Source organism: Podarcis gaigeae (assembly GCF_964106915.1).
Source record: "Podarcis gaigeae genome assembly, chromosome: Z".
Classification (NCBI taxonomy): Eukaryota; Metazoa; Chordata; class Lepidosauria; order Squamata; family Lacertidae; genus Podarcis; species Podarcis gaigeae.
In genome coordinates this window covers 4,966,931-4,986,361 of record NC_139691.1, presented here as the reverse complement: position 1 = coordinate 4,986,361, position 19,431 = coordinate 4,966,931, and the positions used below count along the sequence as shown (strand labels likewise).

Sequence of the window (19,431 nt, the reverse complement as noted above, 5' to 3'; positions counted from 1 at the left end):
TTTTCTTTTTTTTTGGCCTGCAGGTATTTTTGTTTGTTTGTTTTTGTTTTCAAAGGTTTTATTAAACCTGTGTCATTTCCTTTAGGCCCGTGAAAAGCACCTTGAGCTGAAAGGGGAAGTAGAAAACAGAATCACACTCCTCTAAGTTCCTCCTTCATTAGAAGGGGTGCAGGAGTGGGGAGACCATCACCCTCACCACCCACTGATCAATGGGGCAGTGAGCATCAGTGGTAGGAGAGGGGGGCACTCAAAGGCTTTGGTCCATAGGCTTGCTCTGGGAGATATGGGAGCAAAAAATATGTACGGTGTGCAGACAGAGGCTTGGATGTCTCCTGCTCCCTCACCTCCACTGTATTATTTAATTTTGCCACTTTGGTTTCAAATTTATTTTTTGATGTTCCAAACCCTTAGCTGTTTTTTAAATTTTTCTTTCCATAACCATGGCAGCTAAATAATTATTTTTTTAAAAGGAAAAGCAATACACACATCTAAGACATGCAGAAAATATTGATTTTACAGCTGTTCCTTTGTCATCGGCTTGGTAGAAACCATTAAGTGGCTCATGGGCCTCTCATGATGTATAACTTTAATCATAAAAACTGGAAAAATACTGGGCCCCCCCCCACCGCCCTTTTAAAAAGCCACCATACTTGGAAGACCAGAGATGTAATAGAGGAAACACAACCCCAGGACTATTTTCACTGCAGGAGCAATCAAAGAGCTCCTTTGTAATTGATAAAACCTCGTTGCTCTGACAAATTGGGGTGATAACAAGTATTTCATGTTCTTCTGTGACATAAAGTATAAAGCCAGGGAAGGCTGCCCCCCCCCCCCAGGTTATCACAGTGTTAAGGAAAATTCTGGGGTGAGAGACTAGTCAACAGTTCAGCTCGTCGGGGTACCAGTCCTCCGCAGGTCCCTGCGGTCAGCAAAAGAAGGAAATTCCAGCCAAGCAATTTGGAGCAAAACAGCAGTCAGTAGACTTAGATCCTTTATTGTTGCGCAACAGGTTCAACAGCAGCGAGAGAACCCAGAGCATGGGGCAACATTGACTTTTAAAACTTCCCACAACATCTCAGAATACAGTTCGCATAGCATCATTGATCCATCATGTTTACATCACTGACGTGTCACCAAAGGGGAGGGGTAGACAGGGGTTACACTGGTTCAACCTTGGCAAACATGTCCAGACGAGTCCTTGGTCCAAGATTAGCATAGGCAAAACATGTGGGGGCAAGACTCAGGTATAAGATTAGCATAGGCAAACACCTCTGAAGTCCCACCACCCAAAATACAATACAGTGGTACCTCAGGTTAAGTAAATTCGGTCCGGAGGTCCATTCTTAACCTGAAACTGTTCTTAACCTGAAGCACCACTTTAGCTAATGGGGCCTCCTGCTGCCGCCGCGCCGCCGGGGCACGATTTCTGTTCTCATCCTGAAGCAAAATTCTTAACCCGAGGTACTATTTCTGGGTTAGCGGAGTATGTAACCTGAAGCGTATGTAACCTGAAGCGTCTGTAACCCGATGTACCACTGTAGAACTTCCTTTGCATGTCTGGACCCCTAGGCACGTCTGGTGATGGGATTAGACTTTTCTTGGTCAAAAATCAGCTCAGCAATTGTCACCTCTGGCCACTTCCTGGGGTCCCTTTTTCAAGGGCAAAATAGCTTTGGAATGGAGGAAACTGGCAAAGGAGTTGATTTTATATGATTTTTAAAGCTAGGTAACTTCCCTGAGCTGTCAAGCTGAAAGGATACATTCAGGCATAATATTTGTAACATTTAACAACTTTAAAGATGTGGGCCCACCCAGGTAATTTCTGTAACAACAGAAATCACGGAATTGTAGCGTTGGAAGGGACCCCTGGGGTCATCCAGTCCAGCCCCCTGCAATGCAGGAATCTCAGCTAAAGCATCCATGGCAGATGACCCTCCAACCTCTGCTTAAAACCCCCCAAGGAAGGAGAGCCCACAACCTCCCAAGGGAGACCGTTCCACTGTCAAACAGCTCTTACTTTCAGTTGGCTTTCCACTCCCATCTGCCCCAGTGAGCAAGTCCAATGGTCATGGACGATGCAAGCTATAATCCAACAACTGTGAATAGCTCAGCTGGTACAACATGAGACACTTAATCTCAAGACTGTGGTTTTGAGTCCCACATTGAGCAAAGATTCCTGCACTGAAGGGGGTTGGGCTAGATGACCTTTGCAGTCCTTTCCAATTCTACAATTCTAACATCTGGAGGGGCACCATGTTGGCTATCCCTGGAACATATGCCAGAAAAAGCAAAAAATAATTGTGCAGCAACTAGATACTTCTTCCCTCCATTTTGATGGGGTTCCTACACTAGCAGTTGAAATGTAAATATTATTTACATTTCTAACTTAAAGTTTAGGGTCTTTCATTGTGGTGCCACCTACTAGCTGCCATTCCAAACCTATTAGACAGGTATCCTTTTTGAACCGCTTTTAATGCCTGCTAAGACTTTTTTTGTTTAGGCAAGCCTACCCAGACACATAATTATATCATTATTATTTCCCCCCAAAAAATCTATTAATTTTACTTGTGTTTTGATCAATTTGTTTACCATATTTAAAGTTTGTTCCTGCTGCTATTTTTAATAGATATTTTATACCGTTTTATGTATAATCTGCCTTGGAGATTTTAGATACCGTATTTTTCGCTCTATAAGACACACCAGACCACAAGATGCACCTAGTTTTTGGAGGAGGAAAACAAGAAAAAATATATTCTGAATCTCAGAAGCCAGAACAGCAAGGGGGATTGCTACACAGTGATCCCTCTTACTGTTCTGGCTTCTGGGATAGCTGCACAGCCTGCATTCACTCCATAAGACGCACACACATTTCCCCTTACTTTTTTAGGAGGGAAAAAGTGAGTTTTATAGAGCAAAAAATACGGTATACGTTTGTTTGTTTGTTTGTTTGTTTGTTTTTTTAAAGGTTGCTATTCAGCTGGCTGAAGATCTTTTGCTAAAGCTCAATGTTTGTTTTGCAGGATTAACCCATAGAAACTGAAGTAAGCACACCTGATTTCAATACAGTAGTTTGCTCATGCTGCAAAAGGCAACAGGGTTGCCAAGCATTTTAGGCATGTGGACACATTTGGATTATTAAGCGACTGCCAAGGGCACCATCATCTACGGTCCCTTCTCTTCCTCAACCTCCAGATCACACAAACACACACCCGAAAGCACAACCCACGGAAAATTTACTTTCCGAAGGATCTGAGTGAAAGTCAGAGCCAGTAGAACTAATTGGAGCCTTGGAAACCCAGAATTGAAAGAGTTTCATTTGTCCAACTTCCTCCTGCAGAAGGCACTGGGGCGGTTGCCCCAGGCACAAGATTGTTAGGGGTGAAAAATCCCAACACCCGGTCATAGCCAGAATTTATTTTGGGGGGGACAGGGCAGGCTTTATGTTAGCGGGGCAGAAGTGAGTTATCTGCGATGCAACTGAATTAGCTGCATGCTTCTATAGCTGGGCTCTGTCGAAAACGGCTTCTCCGTGCGAACAGGAAGTGACCTCACCAAACAACAGAACAACTCTTGTTTTCTTATCTCTGCGGCTGCAATCTCCTGGGTGACTGCTGCTAAGCAGCTGAATGTGCATGCGTACTCCACCAGTTTCCTTCCCTCCCACCTCCACACAGCCCTGGGCACTGGCAACCCATGCTATGCCACTGTGTTGTTGCTCCTCAGCAGCTAACTTTAAGAGGTATACAGTGGTACCTCAGGTTAAGAACTTAATTCGTTCCGGAGGTCCGTTCTTAACCTGAAACTGTTCTTAACCTGAGGTTTAGCTAATGGGGTCGCGCTTCCAGAGCATGATTTCTATTCTCATCCTGAAGCAAAGTTCTTAACCCGAGGTACTATTTCTGGGTTAGCGGAGTCTGTAACCTGAAGCATCTGTAATCCGAGGTACCACTGTACTACCCCTGAACATAGAGGTTCTATCTAGTGATTATGATAAGCAGCTATTGATGGATGCCTCCTCCGTGAATTTGTCTAATCCTCTTTCAAACCCATGTAAACTAGGAATTTACAGTGTTATGAAAGAGGGAATTGGAAGGGACTATGAGGGTCATCTAGTCCAACCCGCCTGCACTGCAGGAACAATCCTATCGTGGGGCCTCTGGCTTTCAGCAACACAGCATCCCATGAGACTGTGCACTGAGCAACTAGAGCAAAGAGAGGTGTGGAATCTGCTGCTGTGATTGGCTGGCTGTTTGAAGCCTCCTGGTTGGCCGGCCCAGATAGAATCATCTAGTCTAACCAGCTCAAACACAGGAATCTTAACTCAAGCATCCATGACAGATGCCCATTCAGTCTTTGGTTAATAACTGCCAGTGAGTCACAGAACCATAGAATTGCAGGGTTAGAAGGGACCCTAGGGGTCATCCGTGACAGACAGCTAACCGATCTCTTCTTAAAAACTTCCAAGAAGATGTTATTTTCTTCTTCCTCCTCTCACTTCTCTTCCATGATTTTTAAAAACCACCATTCAGTGAGACAACGAGTGCCTGAAAGAACGCCTTGCTCCAGTTTAGCACCTTGTATATAACACCTCATTGCAAAGCAACTTGACCAGTTTGGGCCCCCCTGCCCGGCCTTATTGATTTATATACCGCCTAGAAGCTTCCAGCTGTTGAATGAACTACATTGCTTTTTTTAAGATGAGGAAAGGATTTGCTAGTTGGTGGCTGCAGACACACACAGCAATGGTGTGGTGTGGAGAGAGACAAAGAAACCATTGATAGCTTGAAGTGAGCTCCTGGCTGCTCCCTTTTGCAAGCAGGGCTCACTGGCAGCACCGATCAGCTGCTTGACACTGGGCCTACCATAATGGGCTGCACTAGGGAGTTCCCCATCCGGAATATTACAGCCCCTTCCCAGCAGTCAAAAGTCGGCCCACAGATGTAGGGAGAGAAGGATCAAGCCCACTAGCAGGATCCAACCCCCTTCTTGCCCTGACTGCAAAAGAAGTACAGTATACAGTCATACCTCAGGTTAAATATACTTCAGGTTGAGCGTTTTCAGGTTACGCTCTGCGGCGACCCAGAAGTAACGGAACGCATCCCGTTCGCATCCAGAGGTACCACTATATTTACAAAGTGACAAGGCTGTGTTCAGTGTATCTCTGAGTAGTACACTGGGTGAGCAAAAATGACCTATTTGCACAAGTTTTTTTCCTCCTCTCCTCCCCCCTGCAAGCCCCCCCCCCACTAAATCTGTTCTGGGGGCTCCATAAGTCCCTGCCACCCCACAACCCTTCAGAGCAGATAAGGCCATCGCCCAAGGCAGAGGGGCAGTGTGTGTGTTAATTTGTCTTTTCCCTGAAACGATTGGGTGGCAGTTCATGCGGTTGGCAGGCCTGCACCAATCTGTGTTCCTGCCTCTTTGCCTACTCTTAGATATAGGAGCCATTTTGCATGATGTCATGCAACTGCCCCGCCCCTTTGCAGCCATTTTGTGACTGGCACCCACAATACTTTTCTCAAAATTTCAAATGTGCCCCCTGGCCCCCCAAAAAGCCCCCTGGCAACTCTTGCTTTATTCACTAAACAGCAGTTTAATTCAGGAGAGCACCTTAAGGGAGCTGAGCAAGTTCAATCTTGTTGCTCAGACGTGGAGTTTCCATTGCAAAGTGCTGGTATGACGTAGATCTATGACGAATCCAGTGGACATGCAGAGATGTAAAGAATTTCACCCGAAAGCCATTACAGTCATAAAATCATAATGCCTATGTTCTGCCATTAGATTTGCTCATACTACTTTGGAGGCATATTAAAACTACAGAGTGAAACAAGCATTAATTGGTAATTTCTTAATATCTGTTTGCATCAATATTGGAAAAACATTGTAGGAAACAAATCCTTCCTTCGTTAGAAGGCGAGGGAAGATTTGCTGCATGTAATACTCATATATAAAAGTGTATGGGATAAAGCATTCTTGACAAAGCTAACATATTGTGAAAAAGACATCAAAGTATATGAACAAGTCCCGCCCCCCCCCCCCCATCCACTCATGGAATCTGGATGCTGTTGGAAAAAAACAATAGCACTTCTTAAACCACAACTGATTTTTTTTTATATATAATGGCATTGTATATCCATCTAAGTTCTAGAACAGAACCACGTAAATTGATGGGTTTAAGTTAGTAATGCCCATTAATTTCAATGGATCTTCTCTGAGCAGAACTAGCATTGGCTAAAATGCCATATTTATATTTATATTTCATGTGTACACATATAAATGACATATTTTATTCCTTTTAAGATGATTTATCTTTTTGATGTGTATGTGTGTAGGGACAGGGGTGGCGCTGTGGTCTAAACCACAGAGCCTAGGGCTTGCCGATCAGAAGGTCAGCGGTTCGAATCCCTGCAACGGGGTGAGCTCCCATTGTTCAGTCCCAGCTCCTGCCAACCTAGCAGTTCAAAAGCACATCAAAGTGCAAGTAGATAAATAGGTACCGCTCCGGCGGAAAGGTAAACGGCATTTCCATGCGCTGCTCTGGTTTGCCAGAAGCGGCTTAGTCATGCTCGCCAAATGACCTGGAAGCTGTACTCCAGATCCCTCGGCCAGTAAAGTGAGATGAGTGCCGCAACCACATAGTCGTCCGCGACTGGACCTAAAGGTCAGGGGTATCTTTACCTATATACATATGTGTGTGTGTTTGTGTGTGAATTTTTATTAGTAGCACTATATTATCATTGTGTTTAGTAGTAATAGTGCATTGGAGGAAACAAATAGCCTTTTTCACTTGAAGGTATGACTTTCCATACAATATTAATCAATATGCTTTACCAACAATACTCACTGTTCTTTTTAGAAGGAAAAACCTGACCCCTCTTTTCATTTTGAACTTTTATGATTTTTGTACCTCTTCTTGATAACCCATTATGCTTTTCATTTTCTACCAGATAATACATTTAAACAACAAACAATGATGATGGTAAAAAGCTTTACGTAACTGGGCAGTGTCTTTCAACTCTTTCAGCTCCTTCCAGGACATTCTTCCCAGCAATTCAAGAGCTGTCCCTACAATCTAGCAGCAATTCATGAAAGCAAGCTGCTGCCCCGCACCCTGGCTCCCCGCTTTAAACATTACATGTCATCGACTTGTCTTGCCAGCAGTGCATAAGCTCCTCAATAAATGATGATCACAGGGAAAACCTTCCAACTGCTGACAAGGCATCTTAAGAAACTGAAGACAGAAACAAACCATTCCCTAAATTCACAAAGTCAATGAGCTCATCATCAGCTCTTATCTCCTTCAGTGGCTTTCTCCTAGGCACAACTGCATCCGGTTAAGCCCCAAGGAGCTCAGGGCAATGTGTATAGAATCTATGGATGCTATTTTTATTTATAACCCGCCTCTCTTCTGTCAAAAAACTGAAGACATTGTGCATGTGGGTCTTCACCCACCCAAGGCCTCATGAGAACCAACTCCTAGGACAGTTATGGCCAAACTTGGCCCTCCAGCTATTTTGGGACTACAATTCCCATCATCCCTGACCACTGGTCCTGTTAGCTAGGGATGATGGGAGCTGTAGTCCCAAAACAGCTAGAGGGCCAAGTTTGGCCATCACTGTCCTAGGGGCTGAGGGGTATTCGGCTCCCCCAATAAAATATTTGAGGGGGTCAGCCCCCCTCCCAAGTTGATGGACACTGCCATTCAAATGGGGTGTGTGCACTGTGTCATGTGATTTATTATGTGGGGTGGGTCTTACCTGTCCCCCCCATTTACTTCAAGTTGGCACCCCTGCAAGGCCTTGAACAGACCTAAACCTGCCTACTTTTGGCAAAGTGGCAACCTCTCTTGCTTCCAGGCCAATGTATGCAAAAAGACATTGCCAAGAGGGGAAAGTGGAGAAAAGGGCAAGCATAACGATCGGGGGAAGTGAGTACACGAAGAGGCTGGGGAAGAGATTATTATTATTATTTATTTATTTATTTATTTATTTATTTATTTATTTATATATATCCCGCCCATCTGGCTGGGCTTCCCCAGCAACTCTGGGCAGGTTCCAAAAAAATATTAAAATACTGTAATACATCAAACATTAAAAGCTTCCCTAAACAGGGCTGCCTTCAGATGTCTTCTAAAAGTCTGGTAGTTGTTGTTCTCTTTGACATCTGGTGGGAGGGCGTTCCACAGGGCGGGTGCCACTACCAAGAAGGCCCTCTGCCTGGTTCCCTGTAACTTGGCTTCTCGCAGTAAGGAAACCACCAGAAGGCCCTCGGTGCTGGACCTCAGTGTCCAGGTAGAACGATGGGGGTGGAGATGCTCCTTCAGATATACTGGACCGAGGCCAATTGTCAGTAGTGCTCTACCAGTGCCAATCAGATTCCTGTGGGAACCTACCCTACCTCACTGTCTGTTTATAGAAGTTTTAATTGTATTAGTACTGATATTTCCACCAGCATGGGTTCATTGGGAGGAAGATGCAATGTGTAATCTATCTAACCTCAATACATAAAAAATGCAAAAGAGGTTTACAGGGGGGAAATGTGTTTTTTTTAGTAATGTCTTGGAAAAACAAGTTCACTGATAATTTCCATTCTTCTGCTGCTTTCAGTTTGCTATGGCAGTATTCCTTTATGCTCTTTATCTTTGGTAAATAGAAAATACACAGGTCTGAGCTCCACTGATGTGGTTCTCAAGGTTGAAATAGGTTCTCCACCGCGGCCTAATTTAAGCAATCATTTATTTCCCACAAAGCAGAGGATTGGTTTGTCACAACCGAGTTTGGAAAAGCTGAACTACCAACGGTGGGGTGGGCAGAGGGTTAAAATCTCACAGATCCTATCATGTGTAACGATAAGCTTAATCATCTGGTGTTTTCTCCATCTCTATCTTCTGATCTCCATGTACAGTACTGCACCACAAATCTATAACCTGCTCCTTTTTTCTTTCTTTCTTTTTTTTTGAAGTGGGTGGTGGGAATACAGAAATAAAATAATAATCTAAAAATTCAGCACGAGCTGCAAGTTCAGCATAAAAGCATGCAAATTGCCGGTTGCCTATGCAAAGCAAGCAGATTTGTACAAAACATATTGAGCAGCTGCCTAGTTTAATCTAGAGTGCAGCATGAAAAGGCAAACCTTCCCAGTGTCACACTGAGGCTGATTCCTCTTTGATAGATGATAGATAAAATAAAAAATAGACATATAATAATGCTCATCTCTAAAGGCAAGAAGTGGGGAACCTGCAGCAAACCCTTAGTGAATTAGTTGCTGAAATTTATGTTGCCCTCAGTCTGTTTTCAAGTACAGTGGTACCTCGGGTTACAGACGCTTCAGGTTACAGACGCTTCAGGTTACAGACTCCGCTAACCCAGAAATAGTACTTCAGGGTAAAAACTTTGCTTCAGGATGAGAACAGAAATTGTGTGGTGGCAGCGGGAGGCCGCATTAGCTAAAGTGGTACCTCAGGTTAGAACAGTTTCAGGTTAAGAACGGATCTTCAGAACGAATTAAGTTCTTAACCAGAGGTACCACTGTAGATGGAAATGATGGCGGGACGATCTAGGGATGGTGGGACAAGTTCAAAAAGTGGGTGAACTACCCCTTTTTTGCTCTAGCCCCACCCACACTTTGCAAAAGGCAACATTTCATACTGCAGTCAACAGATTTATTTTACTTTAATTTGCTTGACTTATATATATCCAGTCCTTTTTTCTGGGGGTACGCAGGGGTACGCATACCCTAAACATTTTGTGAATCTAAGTTTGGTGTCGTTGAGGGGCAGTATCTCAATATGAGTAGGAAAATGAGAGTACCCCTAAACATGTTTGTTTTTAAGGGAAAAAAGCACTGTTTATACCCCACTTTTCCTCCAAACAGCTCAAGGTTCTCCCCTTCACCAGTTTATCCTCACAGCAGCCCTGTAACGTAAAGCAGGCTGAGAGACTAACTGAAGGTCACCTAGTGAGTTTCATGGATGTGGGGGGAGGGGTTTTGGACCCTAGATTCCCAGACCACATTTTCAAGTGCTCAAAGTGCTTGACAAGTATTATCTTCTAGGGTTTCCATATTTCAAAAAGTGAAAATCCAGACACAAATGTTTTTTGAGCTTTTTTGGCAAAATCACAAAAAAATTAAATTTTTAAGCTAGAAGGCTGATCGCCAAAGAATTGATGCTTTTGAATTATGGTGCTGGAGGAGACTCTTGAGAGTCTCATTGACTGCAAGAAGATCAAACCTATCCATTCTGAAGGAAATCAGCCCTGAGTGCTCACTGGAAGGACAGATCCTGAAGCTGAGGCTCCAATACTTTGGCCACTCCCTGGAAACGACCCTCATGTTGGGAAAGATGGAGGGCACAAGGAGAAGGGGATGACAGAGAACGAGATGGTTGGACAGTGTTCTTGAAGCTACCAGCATGAGTTTGACCAAACTGTGGGAGGCAGTGGAAGACAGGAATGCCTGGCGTGCTCTGGTCCATGGGGTCATGAAGAGTCGGACATGACTAAACGACCAAACATCAACAACAAAGGAAAATTGGCAAAAACGACACTACCAACCAAGACATTGTGACAATTTTTGCCCAGACTTCCAACTGCAGTTTTCCAGGTATGTCCAGAAAATTCTGGACATATGGCCACACTAACTAAACCTGTACAACATGGCAGAATTATTATCCCCATATTGCCTACGGGTGACTGAGGGCCCATACAGGACAATGAGGGAAAGGAGGATTGATTGTTCAACCACTCTAGGAACTGTAGATCTGTGAGGGTAATAGGGGGCCTCCTGATGACTCTCAGCACCCTTAATAAATTATAGTTCCCAGAATACCTTGGGGGGAAGCTATGACTTTTTTTTTAAGGGACACAGGTGGAGCTGTGGTCTGCCTAGGGCTTGCCAATCAGAAGATCGGCGGTTCGAATCCCCACAACAGGGTGAGTTCCCGTTATTCGGTCCCAGCTCCTGCCCACCTAGCAGTTCAAAAGCACGTCAAAGTGCAAGTAGATAAATCTGGTGGGAAGGTAAATGGCATTTCCGTGTGCTGCTCTGGTTCACCAGAAGCGGCTTAGTCACGCTGGTGGGCTCCCAGTTCTATCAGAGTAGAGTCGTATAGCAAGCAAGTGGGACACAGTGGTTAAATTGCTGGAATAAGACCTGAGAGAGACCAGGGTTTAAACCTCCATTCAGCCATGAAGGCTGCTGGGTGGCTTTTAGACCACTCCTGGTCTTTTAGCTTAACCTACCTCACAGGGTTGTTGTGAGGATAAAATGGAGGTAAGGAGAGCCATATACTGTACATCACCTTGAGCTCATTGGAAGAATGGTGGGATATAGATCTAATAATAAATACATGGATAAAATTGCATCGCTATCAATGCAATCAGATTACCAGCGGTCTCGAGTTGCGTAGCACAATAACAATATTTTTTTCAGCCTCCGTATGACCCACGCAGACACAGACCCAGCTCATATGCCCTCACAAAACTTTGCTCCCACTTCTGTGAGCACCCAGGTGGCAGTTTCAGGCTGACTCAGGACCAGGTGTTGAAGGAAGGAGAAAACTGTCAGCCTCAAGGCACTTTTCACCTGCTGGCTCTGCAAAAAGATTATCCAAGCTGTTGAAGGTGGACATGCATCAGGAGACGCCTCATGTCACTCTGTCAAAAATGGATTTGCCCAACAATGCCTGAGGAACACGGCAATTGTTTGGGGCTGAAGAGTCAGCATGGAACACTGCCTTATACCAAGTTAAAATAGCTCAGGACTGTCTACGTGTGCTGTGAAGGGAAGGGTAATACCTCTGGTGGAGAACACATCATGCTCCTTCTGGGGTAGTTTGTCCACCTTTGGTCCTCACCCTGCACTCAGCTCTCCCCATGCAACAGTGACCCCAGGAAACAGTTTCAACTGGCCAGCCAGACCAGGTGAGAGTAGTCGATGGGGTCTCAAACCTTCTCTGAGTTAGGGGCTTCCTCTGCATGCAAAGACAGGCTCTGGCAGATTGAGCAGACAAGACTAATTTTGAGTCCAACAGTCAAGATGGCGGTTTCTGCAGGTGCTGTAGAGGGAAGTGAGGGGCAGATGGGGCTTGTCAACCTGGGAAGGTAGCCCATCTGGGAGAAGGAGGAAAACTCTGATCCTAAACCTCCACTGCCTTGCAGGATATATTTGAGAGATGAAAAGGCTAAGGAGTAAACCCTACACAAGTATTAAGTAGAGTTCCGAAAATGGTTGGATGGAGCATTGAACGCCTCCTTCTGGCAACTCCTGCAGTCAAGCTGGGGCCAAACGTCTTACTCTGCTTTCCTTTGCACCCCAGCAGCAAGGCCAAGAGGAAGGTCTGGTCATCTGGGCAGTCCAGGATCTTGTTAGGCTTGCACCCCAGAGAGGTCACTTCCATACTGCTAACACAGTGGTTAGACTTCATCCCTAGAGGTGCACTCCATTGTCTCAAGACAGATAGATACCAACAATTGTCTACACTGATTGGTTCTCCAGGGTTCCAGGCAGGGATTACCATATTTTTCCATGTACAAGACTAGGGGGTTTATTTACCAAAAAGAAAAAAAAATGGTTTAAAATTGGGGCTCATCTTATACATGGGTAGTGCTGAGAGGTGTTTTCTTAATTTGGAGTCCCCAAAAAGGAAGCGTCTTATACATGGGGGCGTCTTATACATGGGAAAATACGGTAATACCTGACCCTATTCAGAGACATCAGAAATTGAACCCGTAACCTTCTGCATGAATGGAAGTGCTCATAGGAGCTCTAGAAACATAGGAAGCAGCCTTTATACAGAGTCAGGTCCACCTAGTTCAGTATTGTCTGCACAGGCAGTTGGTGGCTCTCCAGGGATTCCTAGCCCCACCTGGAGATGCCAGGGATTGAACCTGGGACCTTCTGCATGGAAGGCAGATGCTCTCGCATTGAGCTATGCCCCCGCCCCAAACACAATTGGTTGTCTTCTGCACAGTCAATCCATGCAGAATCTCAGAGCTACCAAACTCCCTCTTGAAAGGGTGCATTCAAAATGAACCTTCGCCAGCAGGGTTATGGCTGACAGAACGCGTACAAAAGGTCCCAAGTTCAAGTCCTGACCTCTGCCGCTGGAAAAAAAGCAGAAGGGGATAAGAGAGACATCCAGTTGACATCTTGGAGTGCTGCTGCCAGTCAGAGCAGATGAGCTGTGTGGGTAGACAGTCTGACTCTACCCGAGGCAGAGTCTTAAAGTTGCAGACGAAAACCTAGGAGGTTAATCTACTGGATGTCATTTAAATAAATTAACTGTGGGCTTTTAAGTCCCGTTGTTCTGTTGCAAATATAATTAATGCAAAAGCAGCACTGAAAATGGAGAGTCCAGCAAACACGATAAGGGGATAAGGCAATCCGATAAGTAAGCATGTTGAGCAAAATAATTAGAGGAACAGTCCCTTGCCAACAGAGCAGGCAGAATTCAGCAGGATCTCAGCTGTTTTTGTACTCAACCAAATGCAGCAAAGCACTGCAGAATGCAGATAGAGCTGTTCTGAAGCAAGCTATAACATACATATATACATATATACATATATATATATATACACTTTATTTAAAACATTTTTAGCTCACTTCTCAGCCCGTCCCCCTAGCAAAAACCAGGTTTCCAGAGCAGCTTACAAATATCAATAATAAGACCGTGTCTGATCTCATGCTTAGAATCCAAGACATAACACAAAAGGGGGAAAATGCTGGGATAGAGGAGAGGGAAGTTGTTTGCAATTCTAGTCCTATTCAGAGCAGACCCATTGAAATTAATGGAAATTCCTAACACAGGGTCATTAATTTCAGTGGGTCTGCTCTGAGTAGAACTGTGCACACACAACCGTCAGGCAACAGTCCTTATTGCAGAGTTCTCCTAACAATCAGATGGAATGGAAAGGAGTTCACAGAGCAGGTGCCTCAGCCAAGCCAAGGAAGTGGCTCTACTTCCCTTCTCTCCCATCTGCCATAGTCTGAAGGAACATCTGCTATTGGATGGCAGTGGAATCCCTACAGGCTTGAGATGCAGAAGCTTTCTCTTGCACCTGGAGTTCATACATCTCCCTGTGGATGAATGCCCTGAAACATCTCTTTTCAGAGGGGCTGGGAAATGGGCACATTCACCTACTTTCTGCCACACATCATTGTTTTAGGGCAACAATGCCCTAAAGAACACAAGTGCTATGGTCAGAGCGCTGAGGCTATGTGGTAAATACTATTTTTATTTTATTATTATTTTTTTGCATTTATATCCTGCCACCTTTCCTCCAAGGAGCTCAAGGTGGCAAACATAGTTCTCCATCTCCCCATCTTATTCTCACAAAAACTAGGTGAGATAGGTTAGGCTGAGAGAAGACAGTGACGAGTCCAAGGTCACCCAATGAGTTTCATGCTTAAGTGAGGATTTGAACTCTGGTCTCCTAGGTCCTAGTCCAAAACCCTAACTACTACACCACCGCTGGTTCTAAAGTGCATAGGGTATGTGGAGGGAGTCTCAAACCAGACACACACCCCGCCAGCAGCCATTCTTCAGCACTGTGTTTTCTGCACCACCACTTGTTTGATATCTCAGCAAAACATGTAAATTTAGGCTTTGTGGCTCATGGATGCCTTCTAGGTTCACTCCGCGCCTTCAAACCATCATCTGACCCTAAGACTTGAACCATCCCAGCCAATAAAGAAGCACCAGGCCTTCTATAAAAGTGATCTACTTGTCGTGATGAGCAGGGACAAAGAACTCAGGTTGCTTTTAGCTGGGTGGGCTGCGATTGACCTTGCAGTATGCCTGGCATGACATACTGCCCCTCGCAAGCCAAGAGCTTAGATAAGGCAAGACATCTGCCCATGCAAACCTGCATAAAGCGGTTGGTTAGTGCACAGCTATGGAGGAAGAGCTGGATATAAATGTAATCATGAAGTAAAGGGTTGTATCCAACTAAGACACACTCAGAGATGACCTGTTGAAATGACTAGGCCAAAATTAGTCAGAGTAATATATTTCAATGGGTCTTAAGTAGGACTAGCACTGGAACAGCTTGACGTTCTTCTGACCACAGCCTGTTCCCTTCATCAGACTTCAGTCTTGGCCATTTTTCTAGATTCTAGATTCCTGCATTGCAGGGGGATGGACTAGATGATCCTTGTTCTTACCTCCAACTTTACAATTCTATGTAGAAAAGATTCACAGAAGTTTCTAGCCCAGGGAGTTTTTTAAACTAGGTTAAAAAAGAAAAAGAAAACAGTCCAGTTTTAGCTTTTCTTTTCTCTTTTAAAGCAGCCTGCTGGCACTCTTGTGAGATCATCTTGTGTGGAGAAATGAAAAGGAAAGCTTTTATCTGATCTGCTGCCACTATAATACTTGTTCGAGAGGACTTTCACTCCCAGTCTCACCAGTCCCCTTGCTTTGTTGCTCAACAAGAAGACTTTCCAAAGCAAAAGGGGGACAGAGAAGACAAGGAACATGAGTCATCTAAACCGGTTCCAGCAAAACCGAGACCCCGTTGGTTCCAACATATTGCTAAACTGGGTGTTCCTTTTCTTTCTAAACCTCAAGTGTGGTGCACGCAAATAAAAAGAATTTTGAGCAACCAAAATAAATCTAGCTTGCCTTGAATTGCAATGAAGGCATGAAATGCTCTCCCTAGAGGGGCCTGTCTGATGCCAGCATTGTCACCATTTCAGAGCTAGGCAAAGGCATTTGAACAACACTGATGGTATGTTATTAAATCTGTCTTTACGGGGTTGTAGGCAACTAAGTTCTACTCAGAGTACACCCACAGAAATTAATGAACCTAAAAAAGTCATGCCCAAAGCAACTCCAAAAACTAGCCACAATGTGTTAGAATTACTGTTGTTGCACTATGTGTTGTTTTGTGCTGTATTCTGTGTTTTATTGAATTTGTATGTAGCCATTTTACTGCATTTTAAAAAGAGAGAGTCATACCCAGTAACCTCAGTGGGTATACTCTGAGTAGCATAGGATTAGATTCAATCAAAAGCATTGGATACAGACGCTTCAGGTAACAGACACTTTAGGTTACAGACTCTGCTAACCCAGAAATAGTACCTTGGGTCAAGAACTTTGCTTCAGGATGAGAACAGAAATCGCACAGCGGCAGTGGGAGGCCCCATTAGCTAAAGTGGTACCTCGGGTTAAGAACAGTTTCAGGTTAAGAACTGACCTCCAGAACGAATCAAGTTCTTAACCCAAGGTACCACTGTACTGCCTTTATATAACTTAGTAGGGAGGAGGATGGGGACAAAACTAGAGTTGGCTCTGCCTGTCGTTGGCTCTGGCTCTGGGTGCAAGTTTGGTCTATTCTTGGCCTTCCAGCTGTTCTGCCCTACAGTCCCAATGGGGCCCAGCTGCAACTGAAGGTCACGGAACCCCCATTTGTAGGGGAGGCAGTCAGGGAAGAGGTTTCAGGAAGTATGGAAGCCAATGCGTGGGAAACATTGAGACAAAGAGCTGGAAGGAAGAAGGAAGAACAGAAATCAGAACAGAAAAGGGAGGCTCGACGAAGGGTGAATGAGCCATTCTCCCCATACCCTACAACATTTGTCCGATGAAAATAGGGACATCCCATTTCATAATGATTATTTTACTATTTATACCCCACCCATCTGGCTGTGTTGCCCTAGTCACTTTGGGCAGCTTCCAACATATATAAAAACATAATTAAACATTAAACATTTTTAAAAAGAACTTCCCTATACACAACTGCCTTCAGACTGCTTGGGGGCCGGATAACTCCATAGCCTCCAGCATTTCTCCAATGAAAATAGGGGCATCCTAAGGAAAAGTGAGGCCTTCCAGGATCAAATCAGAAACCGGGATGGTTTCTCTAATTCAGGGATGTTCCTGGAAAATAGGGACACTTGGAGGGTCTGTTCTCCCTAAGAGCTAAGCTGGGGAGGAGAACGAAAGCCTGGTTACATTTTACCCCTTCCCTCCATCTAAGACACACACAGAAAACCCAGACCACAAATCCTGCTGAGATTTTCCCATGCCCTCCTTCCAAAAGTCCTTTGAAAACTGAGGGAGTAAAGCAGTATCATAAGGGAGATGGAAAGGCATTCAGCCTCGGGTAAGGCAGGAGTGGTATTTCCTGGGTGCTCTCAGCTGATTGGCCCACCGAAAAGCCCTTCTGTTTGCCTGGGGTCCCCTTCTACAGCATTGCTCACCTAACAATGAATCCCATGCAGATCACACTATTTCCAATATGTTTGGCAACACAGCCAAGTGCCAGAAAAACCAGCCATGCCAGTTTCATACTGCCCGGCCATGTGATGCCGAACAAGCTCCTTTGATTCTCCATCCGTTGACGGAAGCTCACACCAATCAACTCACACGTGCAGGGAGCTGGCATGGAGATGTATTGGGCATCCACTGTGTAATTATGCACTTGGCATTGCTCTTTCAACGTCAGCCACTGGCCCAGTGACAGAAGCAGCACCAGCTGCTGCAATGCGTTCATCCCCTTTTCTTTCTTTCTGCTGTGTCACTGCTTGAGCAGGAACCTGTGCCAAAAAAATGCCAGGACTATTTTACGCAGTAAACTGAGCACTCGGAAAGAGGGCAGAGAGGGACTCTGGAGACCAGGCACCTACCCTCCACCTCCTGGAACTGCAAAGCTTGTAGAAAAAGCAAAGCAGGGGGGGAAATGGAAATTGCAGCAGCTGCCTCTTTAAAACATTAGGGTACAATTTAAGTTGTGATCTGTATGTGTGCGTGTGTGTGTGTGTGTGTGCATGCACACTAAAATAAAGCCCTAAATGGCCAGGATCCTACATATCTAGGATGGTAAGGATCTAATACTTTTTTATTTTTTATTCCAGAAACCAATCATTTTCTGCACCACTAACCCAAATTGTGCAGAAGCGGAAGCAGAATTTTGGCAGCTTGCATCAATTATGCAGCTTGGTTTGTTTCAGTTCAGCTTTAAAAACAAAAGAAAGAGGAAAATAGAGGCTTAATAAGAAGCCTCCAAAATTAATAAGAAATCCTCGACTTCCTTCACAAGACATGATTATTGTTACTAACTAGTAATATTTGTTGTTCTTACCTGCCCTTCACCATAAGGCCCTAGGGTAGGTTACAGCTGTACAAAATACAATGTTAAAATCAGTTAAAACAATTCACCAAAAGAAGAACAGGGAGGGTTGTCTCCATGTTCTATCTATGTTCTATCTATTGAATGATCAATCAATCAATCAATCACTCAATCAATCTATAGTGGCAAAGACGAGTGTAAGCAAAAGCTGTATGTTGAAGGTGCCAGTTATACCTCTTTGGCGAGGAAATTCCACAACTCAGGGACTCCCACAGATAAGGTCTTTTCCTGGGCTGCTACCACTCCTGAACTTCTGAGAGCAATGGAACTACACACCCTCAAGTCCCAACCTTAACAGCCAAGAAGGTATGTAGGGAAGGAGGCCATCATTCAGATCTGCCTCCATAGATACAGCCCTGTTCAGGGTCCTTCAGTTTTGGGAAAACATTGGCTGGACAGGCACCGTTGGGGGCATCAAGATCCCACCTGACCCAGTCTCTGGAGAGATTTCTTTGGAGGAAGAACCTTGGCAGAGATCTCTCCTCCCATAAAAGCTCTGGAGGAACCTGAAGTAGATGAAAAGCAGTCGGAAGAGCCCCTCTTCAGGGATGAGAGTCACCCAGGCTTCCCAAAGATCCCATCACAAGCCCTGCCTTGATTCCTGATTCTTCCCCCACCCACCGCATCCCCTAGGCCACAGGAGACAACAGAAGCTCAGAGTTGCTGAAAGAGTGGATATTTGGGAGCCTAACTTGAGAGGAAGGGAAAGACCAAAAACTACATCTTCCGGGCTGTGGCCTCCACAACAGGTGCTGGGCAAGGCATATGAACCTAAGAAAAGTTAAAAACATCTGTCCTGAGATTGATGATGGTGTATTATATTGCTTAATAATCGTTATGGTATGCTGTTGTTTCCAACCTGACAGTGGTTGGTTTATTGAATCTGCTGTAACTGAATAAACAAATTGTTAAATGAATGAATGAATAAATAATAGAATTGCAGAGTTGGAAAGGACCACAAGGGTCATCTATTTCAAGACCCTATTTGGCCACACCAAAGGTCGACAGATGTTTCCCATATGCCTCCAGGATGATGCCTCTGACCGAGCTCTGGTAAAACACATGAGCTGTAGCTCAGAGGTAGAGAATTAGCTTTGCATGCAGAAAGCCCTGGATTCAATTTCTGGCATCACCAGGTAGGTCATGGAAACCACAGAAAGCTGCTGCCAGTTACTATACTGTTACTATAATGTCAAAGTTACTATACTGAGCTAGACAGACGAATGGTCTGACTCAGTGTAAAGCATCTTCCTATGAAAGCCCACACGCAGGGCATTAGCGCCAGGTATCTGGGTGATGCCAGCAT

The 19,431-nt window shown here is 44.7% G+C and overlaps 1 protein-coding gene across 1 annotated transcript in view; it reads right to left on the bottom strand.

The window, feature by feature from the left end:
• The window catches only part of MEGF9 (multiple EGF like domains 9), an 83,505-nt gene that overhangs the window by 25,800 nt on the left and 38,274 nt on the right, over positions 1 to 19,431 (bottom strand). The window lies entirely within an intron of this gene.